The sequence below is a fragment of the Epinephelus moara genome, chromosome 1, assembly GCF_006386435.1.
Source record: "Epinephelus moara isolate mb chromosome 1, YSFRI_EMoa_1.0, whole genome shotgun sequence".
Lineage (NCBI taxonomy): Eukaryota > Metazoa > Chordata > Actinopteri > Perciformes > Serranidae > Epinephelus > Epinephelus moara.
This window is the reverse complement of record NC_065506.1, coordinates 46,790,208-46,814,290: the sequence shown is the minus strand read 5'-3', so window position 1 is coordinate 46,814,290 and position 24,083 is coordinate 46,790,208. Positions and strand designations below refer to the sequence as shown.

The 24,083-nt window shown below is 42.8% G+C and overlaps 1 protein-coding gene across 1 annotated transcript in view; it reads left to right on the top strand.

The window, feature by feature from the left end:
* Positions 1-24,083, top strand: part of chsy1 (chondroitin sulfate synthase 1) — an 85,351-nt gene that overhangs the window by 15,981 nt on the left and 45,287 nt on the right. The window lies entirely within an intron of this gene.

Below are 24,083 nucleotides of genomic sequence, written 5' to 3'. Positions count from 1 at the left end.
TTTTTTCTGTAAAGCCAGGGGGCATCGAAACAAAATATTCTGTGAAGAAGCAGGAAGTCAAAGAGTGTCACTGGAAGAATGCCATAGACTGAACATGGCCGCACGATTCATCTGTGCTTAAGACCATTTGACCAACACTGTGGTCTCTCACAGGGTCATGCAAGTGACTTGCACGTGCAGTGAAAACCCAGTATCAAAATTGGGAGGTGCACAACCATGCACAGTGACAACTTATGCACATGACTCAAGAGATGCAATGCCATCACTTCGGTCACTCTTGCACCATCTGTGTTGCAAGGGTCAATACACAGACACACACAGTCTCAGTCTTTGAGAGTATGGATTCAGCTAACGCAATAAATAATGACCAGCAGCGTCTTTGACTGTCATTGCAGAGACTGCTGAATCATCCGCTCAGTGTCACGGTCTGTCTGGCGGGGCTGTTCCCAAACAGCTGACTCTCCTCACAAGACCTGAAAGACTCCTCCTAAGTGCTCTCTCCACTCTAATTTGACTAGTCAAGTCTGTAGTTTTCACATTTGATCAGCTTCCATTTTTAAATGAAAACCTTGAGGGGAGTGATCTAAAGTCAGCTGGCAGACCGTCTCTTTGACTTGTCTAGTGAAGGCCAGCGAGGAACATGCAGGAAGTCTAAGAGTTGTGCCAGTCTTTTACTTAAACAACAATGACTGATTGTTCTGGCCATTTGGAGGGGAGAGGAAGAAAATCATGAGCACAACATTGACTCTCCTTTTAAGTTTGTTTATATGTTGACTCATTTCCACATCTAGCAGTACATTGATTCATTAGGAGTCTTTGTGTTTGTGTCCACCTGATGATCGTAGGTCCAATATTTACTCTTCTTTCAGCTCAGTTTTTTCTCTTGCTACATCAGTCATCACCGCAGCTAGCTCTTTGTTTCTTTCCAGATGTCCTTGACATTTTTAAAATCACTTTTTTTTATTTGTCCTTTATCTTTTAAAATTCAGTCACACTGTAGACCACTTGCTGGGATGTGTGACAGCCTCACATCCTTGATGACAAAACAAAACCAAGCCTATACACATGTCAAGTTTGTAAAAAAGCAGCGTGTTTCAATTTTGAATAAACCCTGTTAGCTTTTCTATCTGCTCACATTTTGGTAAAATTACCTTCAAGAACAGAAGGTTAATATGTTTTAATAGAGAATTCAATAGCTCTGTTCCCTCAATTCTTTTAAAACAAAATTCCTGTATCTGAATGTCATAGTCTGATACAGGATGCATATTGATGGCTGTGTAATTGCTATAATGTGGAGATCTTTGGGGACAAAAACTGAGTCAGAGGGCAGAAAAGTGTCAGGGAGAATATATACATGCTGAAAGAGGTCAGTGACCCGTCAGGGCCTTGTGCTTTTTCTGTTGAAATGTTTCTTTTTTCCTGGTTTCAGTGCTTCAGCTCTCAGAGGGCCTATATTTCTAGATCAGCAGTCAGACGTGCTCTTGCTAGCACAAACACACAGGAAGTCAGCCACCCACACTCATGAGTGATGCCTCAACATGCTCTCTAAACCCCACACCCTCCCCCATCCCTTTCCCTCTCTGTCTGTCTCTCCGTCTGTATCTCTGTCTCTGTATCTCTCTCTTTCTCTGCAGCCCTTTTCACACAGCAATCCCGCGATAGGGCCGCAACAAAGATCCTTCATTACGCCAGTGTTGCTTTTTTATCCAGAACCAAACAGCACCGGCGTAATTCCTCCCCAGTTTGTGATTGTAGATAGCACGCTGGCGATCAGGAAGCAAAAGAGGTCAGACAGGTGTGACGTGTAACACAACAGTATCGGTCTGCTCTTTCTATGACAGAACCAAGCCAACAAGGAAGTGCCAAAAACAGCAGTTCCTCTAATGGCCATTTAAAGAATGTCAAGTGAGTCAATCCTATTGGACACCCATGTTAAAATATCCATCCTTACAGCAGAACATGTTTACAGCCTGGTACAAAAAACGTTTTTGGTCTCTATAGCTTACTCATGACTACTGTACAAGGGGTGATTTTTATGTAACTTATTAAGGTTCAAAGTTATGCATAATTAAGGGCGGACTGCTTTGAGTGACAGGTTTACTGATAGTGTCCCCGGCTTTTTAGTCAGATCCACTTTGGTCAATCCCAGTGACGGCTGAAATGCTGAACTAGAGGCTTCAAAATGGGAGTCAACAAACCAATGGGTGACGTCACAGTAGCTACATCTATTATTTTTATGTCTGTGGGCATAACTTTGCCTCTGGTCAATATGCCTTGTCCTTTGCTCAGAGCTCCTGGACTCATTAGCCAAAATTTGAATTAAAATCCCCTGATTCGCACAAACTAAAATACGCTCGCTTTAGCCGGGTTTTGGTTGATTCGAAAAAATGTTGATTCGCAAAACGGGGGATGGAAACAGTTATGTTCAAATTAAGTCTGACGTAGCGCACCTCTCTCCATGGTGATATCGACACTCTGGGTCAGGAAGGCGGTAATGCATTTACAAGCTGGTTGCCAACCACCAGAAAACGTAGAAGAAGAAGAATGTGAGACTTGTTTTGTTTCCGGTTCTGCAGAAAACTCGTGCGAGTTCGTCGTTTTCACCGAAGTCCGTACATTTAATGGAAACACACAGGATTCGTGTTTCTTTTAATGCACATTTCCAATGATTCAAATCACTTTTGGATGGAAACATAGCTAGTGTCTCCCCAATTTGTGGACATTTTGCTTTTTTTTCGTGTGTGAGTTAGCTGCTAACTGCTGCTAGCTGCTTTTGAAATCTCACACACATCATCAAAATGTCACACCTGTGCCGTCCTGCCTGCTGTCCCTTTAACACAGACTTTGATTTGGCGCTGTTACTACCTCCACTACTGGCTTAAAGCGAGGTAACAACTCTGTCCCTCCATTCCGCGATCATAACTTTTTATGCAGAATGATGACGCAGAATAATTCTGCAACTTTCCAACCTCGCTCAGACAGTGTAAAGTGGGCTTAAAATCTGTCCTATTTACTGGTGCAAGGAAAAACTTTTCCATTGCATGAGAACCCTATGGGATGGTAATGACTGTTCCAGGTATTAGTCAAACTCTCAGGTGTTACCAGTTATGGCTTGTAAAAAAGAAAAACTTAACATTTTAGTTGCAAAACGCATAAAAATGTAAATGAATGGTCTTAATTTTTTGGTGTAAGCTGGATAAAACCATCCAGTTCTGGCCTCCCTGTCGTCCATTTATACGGGATGATGGACGCCTCATCAGGCATTATCCCAGTGAGGCGTCTCCATCTCTGTACTGTACGTGTCTGTCCTCTCCTGTTGTGGCAGTATGCTGTGAGCCTGGTGTATTTTCAGACTTCCTGTGGCCACCACTCTGTGTGCTTCTCCTCTGTGTTTCCCCAGCAGTGCCTTCGCGTCGTGCTAAAAGTAGGCCCCACCATGTTTACACTCACTATTCAAAAATAAACAGAAATGGAAGGCCGGGTTGCTGAATTAGCATGAATTACAGCTCTGCAGCATGAAGCGCAGGCTGTGTGTGGCTGCAGCAGCAGTCAGCTGGTATGCAGGATGGTGACATTTTGGGAGGGGAGAGAGAGATTTTATAGGTCTGGTAGCGACTGCTTAAACCTGTAAAAGTCTTCATTACTGTGGGTGGGCTTCTTCTGATTAAGCTCTATTTTCTGTCATTTACTTGAATCTCTATCTGCAGAGGATTTTGATCTTCCAGTGCGCCACGCCACCTTCCCCTCCGTTTTAATGCAACCACTTGTTATGTTGGGGTTTTTTTTACATCTGCGTGCTTGTGGCAGGCATTCTCCATCTTTAAACTATGGTGTTTGGTGTTTTGCAAGCAGCACACTATGGAGTTGGTTATCCGGTCTGCTTGCATACACTGGCATTGGAGTCAACCCAGAGCTCCACTCAGACATGTTACATAAATGAGATGGCAGCACGGCCTTAAATGACACCAAAATGTGGAAGAGACTCTTTGCATAGTTTTTATGACATTACTTTACTGGTACAAACATTCACCCGCCAGTGTGGCCAAATGGGAAGTCTACCCTGCCATCAGCCATCGGTCTGATGAAGATAAGCCTCTGGGGGCGAGGGCCAACACTTTGGAGGTGATTCAGTGTAGCCAGCAAAGACCTGAGTCAAGACTTCCTCTTCCATCCACTGGTCATTTCAGCTACTCTCTTTTTCATCAGATATCTGCTTCTGAATGCACATACATTTTTAAAAAGCTTATATAAATCTAACTGGTCGTCAGATGATAGCTGATGGGTTCAGAATCCCATTTGGCCAATGTGTTACACCTCTCCACACAGACTCTTTACCTGACATTCAAATATGATTGGTCAATACAACTCGGACTACAAATGGACTATAAATGAAACCAGAACACTTCTGATGCCAAATTTTTGTCCTGTTGCTTACAGATGCTGCATACATAAGCAGAATCTGTTAGTAGAGATTAGACAAGGTCAGGCCTGAAACACAAAGGTCAACATTTTCAGCACAGCACACATCTCTGCTGCATGCTGCCTGTCTTGTTCTGCTTCATTAGAGCACATTAGATTAAGAGGTGCAAAAAACCCTCAGAGGGGTTTGATCAAGGCACCACCCAGGATATACCTCAATCCATTAGATAATGAAGAAAAAAAATTGCAAGGAAAGGAAAGAGAAGTTCTTGAAGTAAAAAAATAAATCAGAAACAGAATCACGTTTATTTGTCACTTCCATAATTCACACTCAGCAAGGATGGGAGCAGAAAGCCATTCTCCACAGGTTAGTGATTTAAAATTATAAAAGACACATTTAAAAACACATTTCAAAAACATATAACCATGAAACAAAGTGCTGATGCATTTCAATCTGCAATGTAGAGTAGAAAAACAGATTTTAAGTGCTGGTTCATTTGTTAGTACAGACGTATCACACCATGGTGTTGGAGGGAGGGATGCAGGGCAGCAGTCGGAGAGTGTTCAGAGCTCTGATAGCTTGGGGGGGGGAAATTATTGCACAGTCTGGCAGATATTTCACTGATGCTCTGGAACCTCACTCCAGATGGCAGGAGTGCGAAGAGGTGGTGGGAGGGATGGGAGGGGTCTGTCATTATGTTGGTGGCCTGTCAGACACACCGGTGCGTACAGATGTCTGCTCTGGAAGTGAGAGGGACACTTGTGATTTTTTCAGCAGCTCTCAGTATCCTCTGCAGGGATATACGGCTGGCGGCTGCACAGTTTGGTACCAGACAGTGACGCAGCGTGTTAGGATGCTGTCGATGGTTCCTCTGTAGAATGCTGTCATGGTGGATGGATGGATGATGAGGGGAGTTCGCTTTTCTCAGTCTCTGCAGGGAGTGGAGGCATTGCTATTCCTAAGTGCTATATCGTAGGCAACTGGACTTGCTTGTGTTTCTTGAAGACGTTTCGCCCCTCATCCAAGAAGCTTCTTCAGTGCTAAATGATTGAATCTTAAAATTACCAAGAATATGATTTATGATATCTGATCAACAAATAAATAAATACATATTGAGAAAGGGTCCAGCCCAGCTCTACGTGACTGTCACTGTCTTTTGTAATAATGTCCTTGAGGTGAACAGTAGCCTGCTTTCCTCAGAAGGGCAGAGACCATCCCATCCCCACCCTGCATGCCAGCTCCCAAACAAGCTCCAACACAGCTAATGGGAATCACAAGGCAGCACTGCTGAGAGCTATGAGTCCACCTCCTAATCCTAATTTCTCCTGAGTGGCCTGCAGGGCTGCCAAACCTGCGACTGCTGCTGCATGCGCTTTCATCCTGCCAACAAAAGTACCATTGTCCTCTCACCGTGCTGCCTCAGTTCTTCAGGATTAACTGCGATCCCATTTATCCCCTCCTATCTCAGTTCAGTTTGTACATATTAATTGGCCTCTGTTTCACAGCCAGCTGCACATGACTTCATATCTAATCTGATGGATGCTTTGTCATCATCATCTAAAATCTTAGTTATGCAAAGAGTGGAGGAAGCAGGGGAATATACAGAATGCAGTCAAGCATACAGTTGCAGTGTGTGGAGCTGCAAATGTACAACAGATTAAATGTATTTTAATTTAGACTTAGAGCAGTTCAAAGAGGAACATTTGTATAAAACGATGCAGAGACATCTGGAATATTTCCATTCAATGGAGCGGTACTGCCTCTAGTTTCACACCATGGCACCAGCAACAGTATGTAAAAAGCCAGCAGTAGCTAATTATAAATAATGAGCAATAATGATGATGATAAATAATGATAATAATATTCTGTTGCAGTTACTCAACACAGAGTATCAGTGTAGTATCCACCCCTCTACAGCACAGTACAGAGCTGTGTGTCTGTGCATCCTGTCCAGAGACTGTCTGATAATGGGGACAGAGACCGAGTAGACAGAATATTCATTAGTCCCCCGCAGCACGATCATCGCATCTGGCTCTGCGGTTTGTGCCAGCTCAAATGGGAGAACGTAGAAATATCTCTGCCAGTGTAAGAATCATTAAGGCTTACACATACAGAATATATGACATAAGTGATAAAACATACGTTAAATTTAAAGACAGTTAAGTGCTGCCTTTGTAAAATCACTTGAATATGTTGTTAGAGTATCGACTGATTGTGGATTTTTAATCGTCGATATAATAGGATTGATTGGAATAGGAAAAAGCCGATCAACTGAGAACTGCTTAAACTGAAAAGTCATAGTAATAAATACTTGAATAAATAAATAAATCCGGAACTGAACATCAAACTTACCATAAAAAAAATCTAGGTGTAGGGGTGGGCGAAAAAAATCAATACAGCATAGTATCGCGATATTTTTGTGTGGCATTATCATATCATCACACAGTGCCAAGTATCAATTCTGTTATTATATAGATTATTAATATTACAAATCCAGATGAAACTTTTGGTATAATTGATAATAATAATCAATTGCCTTTCCAGTCCACTAGATACATGTGGCTGCAATGAAAATGACTGAAGATGAACAGACTGGAAGTTTTATCTTAATAGATTGAAGAGAGGCTGAAAGATCCGTTCATGCAGAAGTGACATAGTGAGCTCAGGAGTATGACATCATGTTATATATATGTGAAAAACAAGAGTTTAAACTGGGGGAGTATCTGTTGCACGAAAACCAAAAGTACATTCTATTTGTAATTTTTCAAGTAAACAACACCAGAATTCCTGAAGTCACTGAAGGATATACAGGGCTGGACAGAAACCAGAGGATCTGCAACCTCTGTGGTGATAATCACGTGGGAGATGAGTATTTTATTTTGACTGAATGTCAGAATGTAGCTTAATGACTTACAGAGAAAGTATTATTTAAACATCCATCTATATTTAAATTTATTTTGTTATTACATTCATTCATTCATTTTCCGTAACCACTTATCCTGTTAGGGGTCACGGGGGGGCTGGAGCCTATCCCAGCTGACACTGGGTGAGAGGCAGGGTTCACCCTGGACAGGTCACCAGACTATCACAGGGCTGACACATAGAGACAGACAACCATTCACACTCACATTCACACCTACGGACAATTTAGAGTCACCAATTAACCTGCATGTCTTTGGACTGTGGGAGCCGGAGCACCTGGAGGAAACCCACGCTGACATGGGGAGAACATGCAAACTCCACTCAAACAGAAATCCTATTGCTGCGAGGCGACAATGCGAACCACTGCAACACCGTGCCGCTGTGTTTGTTGTTTTTAACACTCAAAATATGCTCTCCATGATTCATGAAACATAAAAAAACAAGACAAGGTCAAAACATAGCAAGAGGGTTTTTAATTTCAAACAAGGACTTTTAACTTTAAACAGGAAGTGGTGGCATTCACTCAGTCACGGACTCAAGGACTTAAAGACTTCTGTAGTAGCATGTATATTCATGTTAAAAAAGAACTGCACGAGACACATTAACACCGCAGAAGGGAGCTGCTTCATGTGGAGCTGTACCCACTGATCATTTAACACAACCTTCCCCTCTTCAGCTGCGGTCAGTGTTGCAATTCCCCGCGTGACTGATGGAGGCTGCACAGCCATCGGACACTGTTGGAGCCAAGTTCTGCCAATAGCAATAGTTTATAAATGTCCTATCGACACTCTGATCTAATTGGCCAAACCGATAAATCTGTGCACCTCTAGCTGTTAAATTATAAAATACTTTACAAGTTCTTTATTTGTTATATGCACAACAACTGCAGTGGAGCAGTCATTGGCAGTGAAGTTAGTCTTCTCAGGTCCTGCCCAACAGTGTTACCACAAAAGGTATAAAAGAAAGTCACGTAAATAAAAATGAGAATCTAAGACATGTACAATGTCGTACATATAAAATACAATATACAATATAATAATGTGGTAGACTGGTGTGCAGTAGTGATATAATTAATAAACTGTGATGTAGACATGATGAAATAAACATATATGTAATCAGCAGTGTGTCCAGGTATAACCAGGTACTAATAGTAGTATTCATATCACACACATAAATGTATGTATATATATATATGCTCACTGTTTTCAACAAAATTTGCGTATCCTGTGGACGTGCATTCTTCTACTTGCACTTTTTTCCCCTCACTGATGTTTTGAGGCTTAATCCATGTTGGTTGGCATGGAGTGCGAGCTGCAGGGAGTCAGCAGTGCATCCTCCCATTTATCCTGGCTGTCCAGGCATGATGCGTTACCTGCAGCCAGAGTTGGAACTTGCCTGATTAAGAAAGGTTCGTTTAACATTTTGGTTGTCGGCCTAAACAGCTTCTATTTCCGACATGTGTTCTGGTGCCCAGGCAGGAGCTTGTATAAGAGGATCACAACACACAGCATGATGAGGCACACAAAGTTAACTCTCTCTCTGCAGCTGGAAGGCAGCGCTCATTCGTAGTACAGTCCAACTTTGTAGTCCAGTCAGTAGTGGACATTAAGCTCCATCAGGTGAATTCAAATTTCTCCCCATGGCCATCGTGCTACCCTCTGGCCTGACACACACAGTGCCAAGTATGCTGAGATATGGAGTTCATATTGTATGGAGCGGGAACTGTTAATGAGCAGAAAATGTGGCTTAGGGACCGCAATGTAAAGACATTTTCGGACCAGAGGAGCTCTTTCATAGTTCTCAGACCCCTCCTTTTTTATGTCTGCACTGTAAGAACTAGGAACAGTCGTAGTTTTGAGAAGGCCGTTTTAAAGGGTCATTGGTAGCTCCCATTTCAGACTAGACTCCCAACACAAGAGGAGCCACGTGTGTCGTATGTTGACTGGTCAAATACAAAACCTAAACAACAGCTCTTAACAAAAAAGAAATGGAAGAGAACACGGACAAATGGACCCACAGTGAATTCCAGGCTTTACTGACCCTAAATGTGATATTAGAAATACACTGTGATTTTGATTCGTCAAAGCAAAAGTGACGTTACTGTACTAACCACCAGCTGGCATCCAGTATGTCACTTTAGCGTTCCTGTTTGCAAATGCAAAACAAAACAAAGCCCTTGAAGGTATGAGGTTCTTGGGGAAGCTTCTTAGTGGGCAGTTCCTCTTAGGGCTGTCAAAATAGCTCAAAAATGACATTCGAATATTCCTTCTAAAAATAACTCATAGGTTCGAACCATTCGAATTTTTTTTTTTTTTTTTTTCCGCATTATGTCCACAAGAGAGCAAACTAATACAAGGAAACATACTTGTATATGTATTAATATAAGGATACAAGGAAACATNACGGCCGTGGACCTCTCGCTCGCCTCCCCTCTCTGACCCGTCACGCCAGGGCCACACCGCCCGCGGAAGCGCTGCGAATAGCCTCGAAGCGAAGCCAGTTTCCTTTCAGTGCCCATGTTAACCGAATGTGTCATCCACACCGTGGCCGGCTTGCGCCCTGCAGTGATCGTTTCGCCATCTGGTCTATTTTCTGCGCGAGCCGCGAGCGAATGTGTCAAGCAGTGCGTTCAGTGCAGCGGCCCAGGCCAACGCCCACTCGCAAAGAGGACAGCTGCGGTGGTGGTTTTTTTTCTCCACAATGGAATATCAATTTTCACATTCGAAGGTCCTTTTTTTTTCAAATTCAAATTTAGAATATTCGTTGACAGCCCTAGTTCCTCTCAGGGAGTCCCCAGATCTGTTTGGGTTCAGAAACGTTTTTGGAGAAGCTCCTGAGATCTTGAAAAGGTTCCTGCAAGAGTTCAAGGATTCAATCAAGGCCTTCCGAACTTGAAGGAGAAGAACATATACTTTATTAATTCCTTTATTTTTTTCACTCTTTTGTTACACACACACACACACACACACATGTCAGAGTGAGGGGGCTGCCAATGGACAGGCGCCCCATGGGGGTTCAGTGCCTTGCTTAAGCGCACTTTGGCAGTGCCCAGGGTGAACTGGCACCTCTCCGGCTACCAGTCCATGCTCCATACTTGGTCCATACAGGGACTTGAACTGGCGACCCCATGGTTTCCCAAGCCAAGTCCCTACTGAGCTTCTGAGCTACTGCTGCCCCAGTTCTTACTACTTGCGGATTAGACCTCTGGCAGTTTAAGTATAAACCTCCCACTGAGTTCAGATCATTTACTGCAGCATCATTAAAGTGTGATGTCTCTGTCACAAACCTGCTCTAAGTGAACGTCTGTCATCTGAGCTTTGCTGTCCTCATAGCAGCTCCTGTCTGCGCTGCCTCATGTCTATGGCTGGGTATCATTCAATTATAATACCACTATCAGTACCAGTACCCTTAAAGTGATACTGATGCCAATACTTCTGTTGATACTTTTTTGCTACTTAATTCAATACCCATCATGTGAAAGAAGACGGTTCAGTTGCGTAGAATGCCACCAGACGTCACAGCCATGTAATATAGCTAATACACTGAACTGCCAATTCATAAGCAACTATATCGTAGGCAACTGGACTCCCTTGAGCACTTAAGATTACAAAAGGAATCAAATGTTGGTATCGTTTGACTGGAGAAGTTAAGGTACTACTTGATTATTTCCGTTATTTCGGTCAACACCTTGAAGGCATCAAGTACAGTTACCCTGCTCTACTCATGTCTACAGCCAGTGTCTGTACCAACGATTGTTAAGAAGAAGCATCACTCTGATATACAAACACAAGTGGACTCAATGTTTTTGTCATCACAACATCTCCAACAGATACATCTCCTGTCTAGTCGATCGTGTCAGATACTCAGGTACTCAGATGGGGGAATCCCTATCCAAGACAATCCACTGGTCAATCGTTCCATATCTGGATGGTTCTTGTCTCCGCCCTACTGGTTTTAGGCTGCTGTTTACAGAGAGGGACCTGGTGGACGGTGCTGTGATCACCTGGTCGTGGTTTTGATTTCCCACTATATGCATTCTTTATGTTGCCAAAGCACAAGTTTCCTCTCTCCTCTAGTAAGTAAGTAATGCAGTTTAAAAAGTGAGGTACAGCCATACAAATGTAGAGAGAAAGGAGAAGTGTTTTCAAACTGAACCACCATCTTGTCACATCTACAGCAGTGTGTGCCTGCACCCCAATATTTTTTAAGTGTTTGGATATTAAGCTGTTGAGATAACGGATAAAATGGATACTTGAATCAATAAAAGATGCACAATCAAGGCTGGAGTCCTAAATATGTTATCTTAATTTTCTGTAAGGCGAAGAGGGTAGATGAGGATACAGAGGACTGATTTGTATTGTGTTGTGGAAAGCTGAAGCGCGGTGAATGGGAGGTGGTGGCATCGAGTGGAGCCTGGCCTGGTTTAAAACCTGGCACAAAGTAGGTTATCAGATCACTGTGGTGCCACTTTACTGTGTCAGTTTCATTGTGCTCGTATCTTGTGCTGAGTGTCAGGTTTGCAAAGTGTTGAATGACTCTGTGTTAGTGACAAACAGTGTCTGCTGGGAAGCAGGGCTGTCGTGGAGAAGAAATTTTCCCTGTGGTGATTAAGGGTGGCTTAACAGCGTGATATGCGGAATTGCCGCTGCTTTTTGTTGTATTTGCAAATTACCTCATTTGTCATTCATTTATTTCCATGTTTTGTGAATAAGCTTCATCATTAGGCCATGAGGTGTATTGTTGCTTTTAATTGACAAAGATGACACAGGTTGAACACAAATTAAAATACTTCTTCATTGTGAAATGAGGTGCACTAAGGGGCTCAGCATTTTTTCAGCTGAGATGCTTTGGTTGCGTCTGGTTGCTATGATGCAGAATATAGCTAGAAGTAAAAATGTCAGCTCAAGGTAGAGTACATGCTGGGTGAAGGTGAGGCTGAAGTTTGTAGGAATAGAGGACGGACTGCCCGGTCTTTGTGGGTTCAGTACTAATTTCTCCTCCATTGTTGCTGTTGTTCAGCGAAGTGATGGTTGGTCTTCCTGGTATTCATCCTGCCCCCTCCTGCACTGTGATTGGACGGCTATGTAAAAAGAATAGACGCTCAGGACCCCGTGACACTGCTGGCATTTGTAGCAGAGTGTAAATACCCGGAGAAAAAACATGAACATAGCCTTTATCGTGGTTTCTTGCCACCCCCTGCAGCTGGCTTTTTAATTGCCTGGTATCAGCCCAATCACCACATTATAACCAAAAGGTAATAAATGTATCGTAATATATGTTATCGTCATAATCAGCATATTGCAAAACATTTAAATTCACATTAATATTGTGTCTTGACTTAAATATTGTGATAATATGGTGGTGATTCCCACCCCTGGTCAGATTTATCTGTGGCAGCTGCACTGTTCATATATTCTAATTGTTTCTGGTTCTCTTATATGACTACTCACAGTGCTTATTAGCTTTTGTCTGCTGATTTCCAACAACGGGACTTGTGTGTGAATTTCCTCTTTTCACTCTTTGGCAACATTTTTGTGAATGAAACGTATCCACACATGGAGCAGACCAGGTTGCCTTTTATGGCAATTTTAGGAGCATTGATTATACTAATGATCGACTCTCCTGAGCGTACATTTACTTGTGCCAGACGGTATTCATCAGCTCAGTGAAAGTGAATCTGACTTGGATCACTCACACACACTCGCTATGCTCACAGAATAAAGTGAGCGAGTTTTAGAATACGAATAAGAAAAAGTTTTTCTCAAGGCCCAAAGTGTCTGGTTCTTGAAAAGCTTTGCTCCAGGCCAGTTCCCTGCTCCCAGGCTGAGGTTAACTCCACCGGGCCAGCCTGGCCCTGTCACTGCAGCCAGAGAAGGAGAGCTACAGTGGGAGCCAGGCTCCTCCTCTGTGTCCTGCCCACTGCCAACTCATGCTCTTGCTTTCCTTTTTTACACCACCTCCCTTTTTCCTCTCTAATTGTATGCTTACCAGCTCTGCCAGGACTGTTGAAGCAGAATGCCGACATTTTTCTCCTCTCTGCTCTCCACTCACAGACCCACAGTTTTCCCTTTTATACAAAGGTTAGTTAATAAAACTGGTTAACTGGACTCTGTTAAACCCCACTGACACTTCATGCCGCTGTACGAGTGTTGGGCTGTCCAGAAAGCCAAGTGTAAATGCAGCCAAGAAACAGTGAGGACAAATATATAGTCCAGTAGCTCTCCCACAACATTAGGAGGACATCTGAGCTGCAGTCTGTGTTCAGAAGGCTTGAAAAGAAAGTGGAACTAGCCAAAGCTGTGGTCTCGATAATGAATGTGATAGTTGGGGACACAGGTTACATGCAACTGCGTCTTCTTCATGTATTTCTTTGGCAGGTTCAGGCAGGGAAACTTTTCAAGACACAGTAAATTGTGGAAGAATGTGTAATAAATCATATCTGATTTGATGCAAATGGAATGATGAGGATGAATGGTGTCTTTGTCATGTTTTAGCTGTGCACAGTCTTCTTCATCTTTCCATGACCGTACAGCTGTTTGAAGGAGACACATTCACTGCATGTGTTGCCCATCTCTGAAATTTCATATTCAATTGAGCCTTCTTCAGTAGTATGGAAACAACTCTTCCCTTCTGTCCCTCAGAACCTTTTTTTTTCTGTCCCAGTTTAACTTTCTGCTTTCTTCCTCTCTCGTCTCTCTTCTTCTCCTCTTTCCTGTCTGCTTGGCTGAAGCTGCTGGCTTTTACTGGCACTGCCACCGTAGACCTTAGTCATGCTCCTGGACTCCTCCTCCTCCTCCCTCCTCCTCCTCCTCCCTCTCCCTCCTCCTCCTCCTCCTCCCTCCTCACATTTTCTTTTTCTTTCTCCCTTCTTCAGCTCTGACAAAGCGCTGGCAGGACTTAACCCACAGGGTAAGCACTGCCTGTTGGGAGAATTATGGAGAATGAAAACAGGCAATTTAAAGAACCAAAGTGACCTTTAAAGTACAGACACTGGATAGCTTCATTCTAAAGATATTCATAACGGTAAAGACATTTTAAACCCCTCATCAGTCCCATCCAGGCCATACTGACACATAAGGGTGGGCGACATGGCCAAAATTAAATATCACAGTATATGTCAGTCCCTCCAGGATGGAGGACGGTAACTTAAATTCAGAGAATCCCCGTGAATTCTGGTGGGACCCTGCAGTCTGTCCTCAGCTTAACTGCAAATTTGAGTATTTAAAACAGGGAAAATCTCATTTCATCACAGATGAAGCTGCAGTGACATCAGGCATTTCAGGTCTCAATTTAACAATAGTGGTATATATCATGATACAAGAATTGTTCTGTAAATTCAATTAAGAAATGGATTTAAATAATAAAACCATACCTGTCACATTTGATCATCTTCTTCTTTTATTTGAAACTTCCACAAACAAAAACTGCTGCCTCAGCATAATGTTCCTGAGTATTTTTAAATGTGACAGGTTTCCTTTTTCACAGCTTCACTTTCCTCCATGTCTGCCAAAATTACATGAGCATCCTGCCCTGATTTGCGTCATAGTCTGCCCTGAAAATCTCCTGCGGTAGAAACTGTATTGCCAAATTTCTACAGGTGGATACACTTCTACCGCCGCATGATATAAGAGACAGTAACCATCCTGCAGGGACATTAAGGTCTTGCATGGTATGAGATTTGCTCATCACGGCATCTCAAGGTTATCTCAGAACTGGTCTGGTTCAGTGTCAGCCTAGAAAGTGTTTTCTTGTTTTCATATTCCTGTATATAGAGAGAGGATTTGATTCAAAGAGCGTTGTATTTCCAAAGGGAAGGAGTAGCTGCACAGATGTATGATTTTAATGCATTTAAACTGATGATCTGTTTATTTCCTGAATGATTTAATGACTTTTCCAAGTCTAGATGTGTAACAGCTGGTTCCTACTGGCCACAGTCTACACTATTAAAGCCTCACTGCAGCCTGTGTCACTTCATGTTTTCAGTTAATGCTTTTTTTCTCTAACGGAGAATGGCGTTGTTGTTAATAGTTGGACGTATTCCTTTGTAGTGGCAACCACATTGCTGTTGTAGAGGTGAGAGCAGGGATATTAGGATGGATAGGGACTCAAATGTATGTCATAAGGTGGAGAGGATTTTTCTCCACCTCCTTCACCTGAAGGAAATACGGGACAGTATGAATCTAAGTTTAGCTTGAATACACAACTCTTTACTGACAGCTGAAATGGGCAGCTAGTTTGTTTTTTATTTTCCGTAACGCCAACAAGTTAATGAAATACCCTAATTTTAAATCAGTAGTACTACCTGTCAATTTACAATTATCTTTGATAAGTAAGTTAGTCATACTGTATGTAGACTACTTTTTAATAGATATTTTTAGGTCTTTTTTGCCTTTAATCGACAGGACAGTTGTTAGTGTTAAAGGGGGAAAGAGAGGGGGAACGACATGCAGCAAAAGGCAGGACGAGGCCATGGGGCATACATGGGGCACCGGCTCTACCAGGTGAGCCAGTGGGCACCCCTGTATATTGGCATTTATTTTACTAGTTACAGCTGGCAGTTGCTTAGTAAATGTATTCCTTACATAGCCTACTGTAGTCTTTAGATGTTGGCTTACCCATACTGCACAAACTCTGTGAAAAAGTTAGCATCTCACAGCGCTGTGCTGGGTCCAAACACTGAAGAAACAATCCCACACAATCCTAAAACTCAAGTTCACCATCTTGTTTTGCCTACGACTCAGTGAGTTCTAGCTCACAGTGATGTTTCTAGGTTTGCCACACTCACAAGAGGCATGACAGTGCTCCTACGCAAGCTTGAAGAATGACATATGAACGCAGCTTTGGCTATAGTCATACATCTTCTTCCTGTTTTAGCAACAAACTTCTTTTTTTTTAATTTGAGCACAAAATAAAGTCGTCAAAAAATATTTAGCGAATCATTTAGCTTATCAACGTTCTCAGGAAACGACTCCAAAAATTATTAATATCATAAACTCACTGGAGTGAGGCTTTAATCCAGGTTTTTACCTGTCAGAAGATGTTCTGGCGTTTTAGGTTTGCATCATAGGTTTTTTACTTTTGCTCACCTTCTTTTAGTATTTCTCCACTTTCCTTCCATCCATCAGTTTCTAGTGAGATCGCAAGCTCCCGGCTGAGGCTGAACTGGATTTTGAGTGTTCTTTGTGGAGCTCACAGTGATGTGGAAAGCTGCATTAGATAAAAAGAAAATGCTCAGATGTGCTAAGCTGTCAGAGGCAGCGGAGCGAGGCGGCTTAGCTCAGGTCAAGCTGAGAGTTTGTGGTTTGTTAAGAAGTTTGTGGAGGAACCTGCAGCAGACAATAAAGACTTTGTCAGTGGCGACCATGTCTGAGTGATGTTTCCAATTCATTGTGCCACACCCATCTCTGTGACAGCAGGCTTTTCACCCCACCTCATAGCGTTTCTACGGGATCCATTTAGAACAGGACATGGTCACACAGCATGTCACACAAACTTAGTTGGAAGTATACTGTGACATTTACTGTAATTACCAGTTTCCAGCTTGTAAATGCCGCTCACGTCAACATCTCCATCTAAATTTAACCACACTTAACTTCCTTTTTGCTTTGGAGCCCTTTTTTTAATCGATGAGCGTTCCATCTGACTAATTCGTTTCTTACTTCTGATTTGAAAGGTCATTATTCTCTTGTCATTTTAATGCCAATACATTGTTTTGTGGTAGAAATGCGTGCAGACTGGCCAAGCAGGCAATTATCTCCCAGTGTTTGGTGTTAAGGGGAGGATTAGCCCATTCACTTTGGTTAATTGGACTGAGCAGTTGTCAGCTTACTGCTGGCTCTGCCTGGCTGCCATTACTCCTCATTATGTGTTTCTGTGTCAATCTTTTAATGTCAAGGGCTCTAAAACAACTAAAACATCATGGAGTCCCTGCAGTGAGCTCAACCAAGTCTGTAAAAGGTTTCTGCTTGAACTCAAACTGATGAATCAACCTGAATTTGTTCCTCAGCTGCTCAGCTTTCACGAACTACAGTCAAACTGAAAACACAGGACAGTTATTTATCTGTTCCAGTAACATGACTTAAAACACCTTTAGGGTCTTGATCTCATCATGAAGGCTTTTTTTATGAAGGGTTAATGGGCCTAAATAGCCAAGTATGTTGCGCTGCACAGAGGTCATCCTTTGTTTACAGAGGTGTGAAGGACATGTCTCAAACAGTTCATTGGGTGTGTTAAAAATGAACTGTAACCCACTGAAATTGAGGAAGTTGTACATAGATGTCAGATGTATTTATACCCTCTTAATCATGCTTTGACCCTGAGAAAGTCTGCGTCTCTGCTGTTTGTCATCAAACCCTCCAAAGGGCGATGATTATCATCATTTCAGATGAGCTTCAGCCACGTCAGGTTAGGACAGTCACATTTTCCAAACCCCAGTGAGATCACTCATCTGAATATTGATAACCTTTATGTGTTCCATAATGAGTTTTAGACCCAGGCTGAGAGAATGATGCATGGTTTGTACTCACTGTCGGCTCCCTGGCACAAGCTTCGTGCACCAGATAATGGCATAATCAACCCTTACGTGTCAAGTGCAAAGGCTCTGCAAGCTGTCACGGTGCTTGGTTGTGCACCTCTGAATTTTCTGTCCCCCCAGTCTGTGATCGAACCTTATATACAGCACGACAAGGCGGAATAATGGCATGATAAGCTAAAGCTTGAGAGGGCTGAAGTCCTAGATAGTCTCTTCTAGTGCAAAAATGTGTGTGTGTTTGTGTGTGTGAGACTCTGTAGGGCGCTCAACCATCCCTGTTCTGCAGTAAAACCAAAGGATGTGTCTTCTAATTCATTTCATTAGATGATAAATATATCTTGAAACACCCTCGGCTTTGAAACCCTTAAAAAACACGTGCTCTCAGCTGGTGTCTATATCACACATTAGGGCTGCAGCCCCTGCACACTGAGCCAAAAGTTCACAGATGTCTTTGGAACCCAGATTCTTTAACAACTTCCACATGATACCGGCATGTTGTTTGGGAGAGGCAGCCAGTGTTACATTCTGCATGCATTTCTAATGCACAGTCTCAGAGCGTTGGATACAAACTGATGTAGTCGTGATTTACACCAGCAGCTCCGGGGCCTGGGGGCGACGGCAGCATCACTGGAAAGTTTCCACTTTGGACTGTGTGAAGTGAAACACTGCCGCTCCTCTCTACAAGTCAAGGAACACGATCCAGAGCAGAGCAACATGTGTTTAGTTGTCCTGGATTCGCTTGTTTTGTATTATCTTACCATTTTACACTCTGCTGACAGTAAAGTGATATATGTATGTGGACTGATGTTGGTCCATAAAGGCTGATGCTGTTATCTGGAAGCATCGGAGAAATTTAAAAACGTCACTCTTCACCTTAAATGCAGCATATTTAGAAGAATTGAAAACATAAAGTAGCATACGTCATGTCTCGCTGTAATTTCAGGGACATTCTGTGGTCGTTTTGTTTATTCCTTTATATATTTGAGGTGTTTTGACCGTGTGGTTGTAACTTCCAAGTACATTGTTAGTTTGTTTGGAGGGTTTCCAGGGACGTGCATCATGCCTGGAATGTAAAATATGTTCGCTGGCGTCTCAGGTAGTTGTGATGTGCCTCTGTGTAAGGAGCTGAGGTTTAAATCTGTTCATAAATTATACGTCCCTCTCTGCTTCAGCCCTCTGCCTGTCCATCACTGCTCTGTCACGGCTGCTTTTGATTTCTTATTAAGATTTGGATGTCACTGACAAACAATCCTGTTATATAAATGTCAGTAAGACTTTGTTTTATGGGTCTCTAGTCTGTGCATGAACTTTGTTTGAATACATAAATTCTGAAGCCAGTTTTTTTATGTTAATCTGATGGCAGTTTAACATGTTGATCTAATGTCTGAATCAGCACCTGCCGTTTTCTCATATGAACTCCGGACAATGCCCGGACCTAATTCTTCGGACACTGTTGTCCTTTGACACATGCAGCCCACAACCAGAGATTGTCTGTCAGATGAGTTCTCATCTACTGGGAGTACTTTGTGGTTTAGAGCATACAGGATTCATGACATGATGCAAATTACATCGCTGTGACGAAGCCGGTTCCTAATTTGGTCATAAACAATAAAGTCTCTTTGCCGTTCCTTGCATATATATCAGACAATTTCCATGTCACAGAAGCTCACAAATCTCGTCCCTCTCTTGTAAGACATTTTCATTACCGTCTTTGTGTAAGTGAGCCTTCCTCCTCACTTGCGTGTGTTTTCTTACAGTTTCCTGCGAGCCGCATGAGAGAAACATCATCAATATGCCCTGTCGCTTGCTGTGAATACTCCGGACATTGACCTGCTCTACTCACTCATGGGTGTAGCCGGACATAGGGGTGGGCAACATGTCGAATATACCCGATGTTTTGCAGCCCTGTGGGATGTATAAAATAACTACATCAAAAACATCAAGTATGAATTCTCACATTGTGTTTTTTAAGCTAGTAGCATGAGACTTGCCTTTCAGTTGTCTAACTCTCGAATGCTTTCTCATCTCACAGAGAAACACTCACAAACATGATATGTCACACACACACACACACACACACACTCACACTTCTCTGTGTGTGAGCAGGTATTGCATGTGTCTTATCTGCAGGGCTCCAGACCACAATAGTGTAGTCACATTTTGCGACCATGGAGCACCACAAAGACTTGCAAATATTATTTATAGATGGACTTGAGAGCTGTTTGTTTGTTTCCAGCTTATGTTTAACAGCACTGTGTTAACAGTTTAACTTAATGAGTTTAATGATAGCGTGAGGAGGCGAACAGGGCTCCAGACTATGACTATTTAGTCACATTTTGCAATCATGGAGCACCAGTGTGAGTTCGAAACACTATTAAAATATGAACTGGAGAGCTGTTAGGTTTGTTTTTTTCCAGCTCACAATAAATAAATCAAGGCACAGCGGCAACAGTTTAACTTTGTGCTAACTGCTAACATCAGACTGTTGACTGAAAGCTTTAGGTTCACAGCAAAACATCAACGCTTCTGACTGAGATGAGCCGAGCGCTTTAGAGCACTAGTGGTTCGGCTATGATTTATTTAAATGTAACAATAAACAGTATTTTATTTAATTTTATTATGACATTAGCTACTTTATTTAACTTTATTGTAACTGTAGTTAACTTAATAATTTTAAATTTTAGTAGTATACCGTAGTTTAGAGGAGATATATCACGATATAGGCTAGAAATATTGCAATATTATTTTTAAGCCATATTGCCCAGCCCTAATCAGACACTACACAGACTTTATACTCTGGAGCTGGCAGGTTAGAGTTCCTTTAATGTCCAATCCAACTGATTTCAGACATTTGCGTTCCCACAGGAAGGTGACTTCAGGTTTGCAGTGCACGTGGGAAAGGGGCTCTAATAACACTTGTGTATCACTTTCAACACGACGGCACAAGTCTGAATTAAATGCCATGGGATTACCGTAAAGGCTGCAGCCGCACAAGGTTCAGAGACAGAAAAATGTTGTGTCTTAATCATCATCTCTTACGCAATGAGAAAATAAAACCAGTTTAACAGACCATGAAACTCTGCCAAAGAGCCAGTTGTAAGTTGTTGAGATTCTTATCAGATCTGTCTTTAAAAACTGTTTTCCGCTTGCAGTGCAATTGAGGCGAAGGAGGTTAAAAAAAACCTCATCCAACCGTCTCTTCCTCTGTTTTTACTGTTCATGCGTGCCAACTGCGTGGATGAATAAATGGATATCCAGTAAAACGCTTTAAATACAGTATGTGAGCAAAAGAGAGAGGCTCTTCCTCCTCCTTGTATTCAGGGCTACTCGTCCACCCAGCAGATAAAGCAGATTTAAGCTCTGCTGCTGACGCTGGCCTACATTGGGGGCAGTGCACTAACTAGTAAGCCATAATCTTTATCCATCCACGGCAGGGTGTATTTGTCTGTCTACGTCGATCCACCCGCCCGTCATCATGTAAACATTCACTCATTGTTCTAGTTCCATGTTGGAAAGTTTGTAGACTGGAGTCTGGATGTGTCAGATGTGTTGGCTCGACACCCCCACACTCCTCCTGATAACTACCCTCCTCTCTTCTGCTGCAGCCCAACGCCCATTTAATGATGATATGTCAGAAGCCATCGATGATTCGCTGTCTGTTAATTGCCCTCTTCACACCCTATCAGTATGCAGAGTGGAAATATGGGTCTTCCATTACAGCAGTGTTTGCTTGCTTGGAAATTAAACATAATATGTTTCAGGTGGGATCTTTATCTCTCCAACACAAAAACTGAAACTCCACTTTACTTGGCCTTTGTTTCATTATGGCTTCGTACTTAATACACTAAAGACAAAACTCTCTGTCTCTCTGAAATGTTGATGACACAATCTGCAATGGGAAGAGACTGAATGGGGAGAGGGGAATCTCTCCAAATATTGTTGTGTTGCTCAGGAACAGCTGCACTGACCCTCCCACATATAATAATATATAATAAAACCCAGACACTATCGGACTTCAGCTCATGTGGGACTGAGCTTTAACCTGTCATGTCTGTAAATGAGCAGGTAGTCTGAAGTGCTCCTTACAACCCAGATCACTAGTTAAAGCCCAGACACACCAAACTGACATCAAAGAAATATTGGCGACTGAGGCAGACTGTTGTGTCACCTAATGTTGCCTGTGTCTTGGCCAAAAAGTTGCACTTGAACACACCGCAAAGACTACAGCCAACTGTCACGTACATTTCCCACCTAGGAAATAACTGTCCATACCAGCAGGCGGCAGTGATCTGTAATTCAGAAAGGGTAACTGGAAGACAGACAGGACAGATTCAAGATGATAGTTAGCCAGTTAGCACTTTAACAACACATCACAGTGTTGAAAGAACGAATTATATTTACAGTGTGCTACCGAACAAAAACAGTTGCGAATCGTTTCTGCTGAAGAGCTCAATGGCTAAAAGTTAGTTTTGATCTTACACCGTCTTGACTTAAGTCACTTGTTTACTTTCCTCACTTCAGTTTCTCCTCTCGTGCACTCAGCTCAACTGCCAACCAGAGTGATTTCTCTCACCGATAAGCTCTACAGGCTCCTACGCTGATTCAGCATGCCGAATCGGCCGAAAACAGGCAGACAAGGACTTACTAGCGCCAATGGTGCATATCATACTGCAAAAACTATGGCAACAAACACTCACCAACAGCCCAATGTTGCCCATCAGCCCACCGTCAGCTTGGTGTGTCACGGCCGTTAAGACTACGACGTAGTTGCTGCATTGAAGGTCTGCGGACAGCGGCGGTCACACTGGCGCACACGCAGTTCGATTCATAGTACAGTTGATGTTTGCCCCTAGACGTAGACAGGAGGTCTGGGAGATGAGTTTACCGTCATCCCTTTGCCAGTGTTGGGTGACACTGAAACTAAGAAGATGCTGCTGGGTCTCAAGTGAATGTCTGTCAAATATCCAACTTAAAACTAACGTCACCGCAGTGCAGCGGCTGCAGCTGGCTCGACCACAGTGTTGTGCACTGGACTGAAGTGTAGAACAAGAGATTGGAGCATGTGCAGTCAGCCTTCTTGTGTGTACAGTCATGGTCACAAATGGCTGCACACAGACGTCCGTATAGTGCCTGGCGGATTCTTGCGGACCCACGGAAATTATGAATTGCTAGACAGTATGTGTATTGATAATGGCCTTTTAGTCAAAGTCAAAAGCCATCTGCATGTGGTCACATCTGTCCATTGACTTCGTACACTTCAAAGGTTTTCACAGGTCCACTCAGTCCCTTGTGAAAGACCGAACTCTAGACCCAAGTCAGACTGGGTACAAATTATATTTATTCCAGCTGAGTCCCAGTAGGCTCTCATATTGCCACTGACTGGTTTGTGTGTCACTGTGTCTAATCCCCAGAAGGACAGAGAGAGTTCCCTATCAGCTCTGATAACGTTGGTATACGATCCTCCTCACAGGAGAAGAATTGCTTTTTGGAAGCAGATGAAGTGTGTGAACTGTTTGTTGTTCTGTTTTTTCATGCTGCTGCCAGTGTTGCTGTTCTCTCTTTGTTTGGCTCTAATCAGATCTAATTACTCTCATCCCACTGTCTCTGAATTCCTTTTGATTCAGGTCTCCTTTTATTTTGAAAATGTGTGGACGTAAGGATCGGTTCCCAGATCACGTAAAAACATTTCCGTTCTATTTGAGTGCTTCGCTATTTCCAGTTGAGTCCCTCTGAGGTCGCTGATTTTTTGATCAGTAAATGAAAGATAAAAGAATGAATAATGAAAATAATGCTGGCTGCATCCTCAGTATTCAGACGCCGTGACAGGCAGGCAGCTAGCAGGCAGCTGGGGCCTGGCAGAGCCGCAGCAGGAGCCCTGAGGCTGGTCCATTCACCGTGCTCGATCCATCATGACACCCATCACAGTCAATCACAGTGGTGTTGTTAAGCCTCCAGCATCCAATTAGAGGAGATTAGTTTCTAAGAGTCTTACAATGACCATACAGCTCCTCGCCATGTGTTTCCTCCTCATAGATGGTTCACAGAGGCGCTGGCACTGATACCACTTCATGTTCACATCACCACGGCCTTTTACCTGCATGCCGTCTGTTGTTGTGTACAGAGGATTTAACATGGATGTTAGGAGGCATGTACGAGCAAACCTACCGACACCAGTATTTTCACGTCACTGTTCATTTGAACTTTACCACT